Raw genomic sequence first — 6,000 nt, 5'->3', positions numbered from 1 at the left:
TTTTTTTTTTTTTAAATCTCTATGTCATTTATTTTCTCTCTAATGTTTCTTATTTCCTTCCTGCTACTTTGGGCTTTTCTTGTTGCTGTCTTTCTAGTTCTTTTAGTTGTAGAGTTAGATAGTTTATTCAAAGTTTTTCTTGTTTTTTGAGGCCTATAATGCTATGAATGTCCCTCTCAGGACTGCTTTCACTGTGTTCCATTGATTTTGGGTTGTTGTGTGTTCATTTTCATTTGTCTCCAAGAAGTTTTTTATTTCTTCCTTGATCTCTTTGGTAATCTATTCATTGTTTAGTAACATGCTATTTAGCCTCCATGTGTTTGGATGTGTTTGAGTGTTTTTACTGTAGTTGATCTCTAATTTCATGCCCTCGACTGGGCAGAGATCCTTGTATGCAGTCCAATGGGATCAGCTGGAGTTTCTGTCAGCTCTCCCATGTGGGGAAAGCCCCAGTCAGGTTCCTGGGATAGTGGGACGGATGGCTCCATCCCCATTCCAGTCACTGACACTTCCTGAAACTGTTCAAACCCATAGGCTTGGGCTCTGCTGCTGTCTCCTCTGATGAGGTCAAATGCAGGGTGTGGCAGGCAGGGCTCCTGAGGGTGGGGCCGGCTGTATCACCCAGGGCGGGTTTTTTTCCTTTTATCTGAGCTGTGGCTTCTGGGAGTGGTGACCTCCTCTCAGAAAAAATGGCCATTTTGGTTTGGGAGGATACCATCAAATGCAGCTTTTCCATGTCTCCCCGCAATGCTTCCCATCCAGCCTCTCCTTAGGCACCTCAAGTCTGCATCGCCCTCCCTGCACCAAAGCCTCAGGTGAGTAGCTGCAAATTAAACTCCTGCGCTCTGGGTTACACACACACACACACACACACACACACACACACACACACGCTCACACTCTCACACACAAACTGAGGCTTTCTCTCTGACCAGCTCCAGTCTATTGGTGCCAGACTCCCTAGTGGCCAGCTACCACCTTTGGCAGCTGGATGTTACCTGGTCTGCGGGCCTTGAGTCTGGTTCCGGACCTCAGCCTGGGTTCCAGACCTCGACCTTCTAAGGGAACAGTCCCTCCTGTAGCTGAGAGATCCCTCCTCACTCTCCACCTGCCACCCCTGGAAGCTAGGTCAGCTCCTCTCGAGACCTCGCCCTGCCTATCGGTCTCCAGGTATTTTCTGTCCTTCCTCGCTATGTCTGCAGCTCAGCTGGGCCTCAGTTGATAATTCTGGGTGTATGTTCCCCACTTCAGTTTTATTTCCAGTCTAGGTCTGGGAGAGGGTGCAAGAAAGATCTGCCTATTTGGCTGCCATTTTCTCCCATCCTCTATTTATACATTTTAAAAAATGCCTTGAGCATGTGTTGCGAAACTAAAAACAAACAGACCATGTACTTCTTTTTGAAAGGTCTGCTTGTGGGAACATCTCATTTTAATGACCTCTCCCCTGAAGTGGGGCTGGTGTGGACAGAACTGTCCATGCAGGAATACTTGAAGGACTCCAAGGGGAGTCCCAGGCTGGCCCCAGTGCTCCAAACCTTAGCAGCCGTACTATTTTGTAGACATCTTCTTAATAGATTAAGGCATTTTGTTAACCTGCAGTGGTTGGGTTTACTATCTGATTAACTCCAGTTAACCTAAAAATAAAAAGCCAAAATCAGAGGCAACAAGAACTTACCTGATAAAAATAAACTGCAGTTCTGGAAACACCGATTCAGACCGAAACCCAAATGGTGTCCTGAATACAGGGTGAAGGCGAGGAGTTTATGAGAACAGGAAGGGAAATGATGACGCGAGTAGAAGAACTTTCTATTGGTGCTAACAAGTTGAATTATTCTGTAGCTAAACATGGCTGATGACTGACTCTATCTTCAGAAAGAATCTATAAGCATCAGTCCTTGTGGTCAGAATATCTGCTTTCCTGTTAGCTTTGCAAACAGCTGTTTGAAGACAGTGTTGCTTTGGTCCAGGCCAAAGGTTTTTTGCCCAGTTCAAACATTCCAAAGGTTCAAGGAATTCCTCCGGAATGGCTGCTCTGGTTCCATTTAAAAATGGCTCCACTTATGTCATTCTTCACACTCCCATCTACTATCACTGGCGAAACCCCAGACTCCCCTGGGGTGGGTCATGGAGTGTGTCTAGCAGGCTGACTTCAGGAAGCGGCACAGTGGAGGCATTTGGGTTTTCTGAAGGAGCTTGAAGACATTTGCAAGGAGATGTGAGGAAGGGAATGATGGTTGGAAAAAGAGCCAAGCAGGACCTACAGGTCCCTGTTACTGGTGAGCCAGGTAAATTCTATATTGAAAGGAGACAGGAAAACCTCGAGGAAGGAGAGACTTCAGATAGATGAGCCAGAAAAATGACACTGATTCTGCCTCTGTTCCAGATGTTTCCATCGTTGCTGAGGAAAGGGCAGGAGAGGATCAAGCGGGAAACCTGGTGTCATATTTACGCAGACTGAGTCTCTCAGGGTGGGTGCAAGCTAGTGGGTTTCATTAGGGTTTCTTTCTTATTTCTTGGAAAATATAATTGTTCAAGCATTGAATCCAGCCTTTTGGATAATCTGAAGGGATGCACAACCAAAGTTTAAGTCTTAAACTTATAAGTTTACTTTCTGAAATAACTAAGGTGTTTGCTAGAGTTTTCCTATCTTCCCCTCCCACCCCTAAGTGTAGAATTATTCAAGAATAGCATAAGGCCCTACAGAGTTTGGTTAATAGGATTTACAGCAGGCAAGTCAGACAAAGACCAAATTTCATGGAAAAACTTCTGAAGCAAAGTTGTTGGAAATTTAAATTAGATTTGAGTGTGACAGATCGACTACTGAGCAATGCTATATAGTGCCTCACTGTTAAATCCTACAGGAATTGGTCTAGAATTTATAGTGTTGTTTTTTTCTGTTGCAGTGGGGTACTGATTTTGCGTTTCGAGTCCAAGTATATACATCTTCCAGATGTAATCATTTTACCCAAGTAAATGAAAATATGGCTGTATCAAGGACTCAAAGCTATTACATTGAGAACATGTCTAGCAGCAGTTTGGTGTTCTGTCAAGAATATTCTAGCAGCTGTATTCTAGGAGTCTTTGGAGAAACTCCTGCTTCAGAAAAGGATAATTTTAAGAATCAAGAAGAAAGCACTAAGATTAAAATACTGGGAGATTGCCCTAGCTGGTTTGGCTCAGTGGATAGGGAAGGGTCCCGGGTTCCATTCTGGTCAAGGGCATGTACCTTAGTTGCAGGCTTGATCCCTGGCCCTGCTTGGGGCCCATGTGGGAGGCAATCAATTGATGTGTCTCTCTCACATCGATGTTTCTGTCTCTCCCCCTCCCTTCCACTCACTGTAAAAATAAAAAAAATCAGTAGAAAAATATCCTCAGGTGAGGATTAGCAAAAAAAAAATAATCATAACAAAATATTAGGAGATTTAGATGTGTATTTATAAATACAAATACAGTATATACATATTTCATAAAGTGAGCTGGATATACAAATATTTTGAGGATTAGCAAAAAAAAATAATCATAACAAAATATTAGGAGATTTAGATGTGTATTTATATTTATAAATACAAATACAGTGAGCTGGATATACAAATATTTTTTATTACAGTGATGCCATGCCTGGCATGTGTTATAGGATGTGATGTGAGATGTTAATGCTAATAAGATACAGGGTTGGGCAAAAGTAGGTTTATAGGTGTTTGTATGAAAATAATACCATAATTAATAAATCTATGTATATAAAAGGCTAAGCGACCAGCCAGTAGGTGTGATGCGCACTGACCACCAGGGGGCAGACACTCAACGCAGGAACTGCAGAGTGACAGCAACTTTGCAGAGTGCCCTCTGGCATTCCAGGACCCCTTGGGGGATGTCAGACTGCAGGTTTCGGCCCAATCCCCACAGGCCAGGCGAGGGACCCCACCTGCCAGAGGGATCCTACTCGCTCCACAGATGCCCTTCGAGCCCCGGCACCACCCCAGGTGCAGGCGTCTGGGGAGGGACCATGAGAGGTGTCCGGCCCTTCTCTCCCAGTCCCATCCAGTTGGCCACCTTCTAATTATTTCACTTTCAGTGTGCACGAATCTGTGCACCAGGCCTGTAGTAATAATATAAGAACAAATTCTGTGTTTTGTGTATTCACCACTGTAGACCGACTTTGCCCCATCCTGTGTTTGTTCACTATATGATCTCTGATGGGAATCAGAAATCTTTCACTGGGTATCTTTGTCATTTCCACCAGCTGCATTGGACATTTAGAGCTCTCATCAGCAGGATGGTTAGTGAGTCCTGTGTGCAGGCCGAGTTGAGGCCTTGGGAGCTTCTTAAATGGGTGCTATCGTACATCAGATCCTTGCCAGGGCAGGCCTTCAATCCTTTCCAAGTCACTGGGATATACCCGTACATATTTATGGAGAATTGGACAACCTCCCTCAGAAAGGGTCTCTAGAAAATGTTTAAAGATTTATTGTTTCCTTGGGGCTGTATGAGCTACAGTGTCTTTCTTGTTCAACACTATATATTCACCTCCGTCCATAATGCCTTGCACATTGTAGATACTCAGTAAATATTTGTTGAGGGAATAAATGGACTATAAATTAGGCATCTTGAGATTACGGTTCTGGTTCTCACATTTGCCACTGTACAATTTTAACAATGGAGTTGACTTTTATTAATTGGTGATTGTACAGGCACTGCATCAAGAACTTCCTCTAAATTTCATTTGATCTTCCCCACAAACTATAAAGAATGCATTAATTGCCATATGTTAGGTAATTCTGTGGTCACAACCCCACAGTCTTAGTGGCTTCAGTCAATAGGGCAGCAGCACTCTATGAGGTGGCTCAATGATCCAGGCTGCTTTAATCTCAGTATGACTCTGCCATCTCAGCCTAAGGCCGGGCAAGAGAAAGCTGCAGCATCATGCATGGACTTTTCATTGTTCAAACCTGGAGGTGACATGCTATCATCTGTTCACATTTCATTGGTCAGAACTAGTCACATGACACCATCTACCTGCAGGGGGGTGAGAACTGCAGAGTATGCTGGGAAGGGAAGGAAAACCAGAAGTTCATGTATAATGATAATGGCTATTGTAGGTCCATTGTACAATTATCCCCATGTTACAGGTGATAAAACTGAGGCCAGAGTGGAGAGATTACTTGTCTAAAGTTAACAGCTGATCTGTGGCAGAACAAGGCCTGGAACTTAGATTTGTTAGTTTTCCAAGCCCATACTCCACCACCATGCAATACTACCTTTATTAAGGAAGTTAATTTTTGCCCTTAATGAGGGAGAGAATAATAAAAGCGTCAGATTTAAGGTTTAGGAACCTGGTTTTATGGGATGGATTCCATCACTGACTCTCTTTTCCATGTAGCTAAGCCACTTCCCTGGGCTGATTTCTTCACACGGGAATAATGATTACTTTAACAATAATATAAAGTAATGCATAAAACAGCACCTGGAGAGGCATAACGTGCTGCATAAAGGTATGATGGTGTTTCTACTGGCACCTGCTTTCTTTATGCATTGGTCTTATGCAGGTTTTTCCATATGTAACAAACTACAAGATTCTTACAAGAAAACAAATCCTTTATATAATCTTGGTATATTTAGTTGGTTTCCTTACACAAGAATATATTCTATGTTACAATATAAAGCTTAACTTCATTGGTCTAATTTTGTCAGCATTTGAGGAGACTGAAGTGATGTTCAGTTTAAATTGATTAATTTCCACCTTCTAATCACCCTCCCCCCATCTTTTTATTGTATGTTTCTAAAAACTATTCTTTTAAAAGTGAGTATTTCCAAAGAACATTTCTAGATAAGGTAAATGGATATGTCACTGTAAATTCAGGAACTCTTTTGATACTTTGCCATCTGTTTATGGCCACATGGAGTGGGTAAGAGCAGTTACACTTTGTCTGTGGCCTAATTGAGAAAAGCAGCTCTGCCCTGGCCGGGTATTTCAGTTGGTTAGTGTCCTGATGCACCAAGGTT

The 6,000-nt window shown here is 42.9% G+C and overlaps 1 protein-coding gene across 3 annotated transcripts in view; it reads left to right on the top strand.

Annotated features, from left to right (window-relative positions):
* Window positions 1-6,000, top strand: part of CSGALNACT1 (chondroitin sulfate N-acetylgalactosaminyltransferase 1) — a 252,115-nt gene that overhangs the window by 51,882 nt on the left and 194,233 nt on the right. Inside the window, exon 2 of one of the 3 annotated variants that reach the window (XM_023760844.1) lies at window positions 763-815. The exons of the other annotated variants lie outside the window; for them this stretch is intronic. The gene's annotated coding sequence lies outside the window, so the exon portion shown is untranslated. The remainder of the gene's footprint in view (window positions 1-762; window positions 816-6,000) is intronic. 3 annotated transcript variants of the gene reach the window in all.

Source organism: Myotis lucifugus, unplaced genomic scaffold (assembly GCF_000147115.1).
Source record: "Myotis lucifugus unplaced genomic scaffold, Myoluc2.0 scaffold_194, whole genome shotgun sequence".
Classification (NCBI taxonomy): Eukaryota; Metazoa; Chordata; class Mammalia; order Chiroptera; family Vespertilionidae; genus Myotis; species Myotis lucifugus.
The sequence above is the reverse complement of the archived record's forward strand: the minus strand, read 5'-3'. Positions and strand labels throughout refer to the sequence as shown.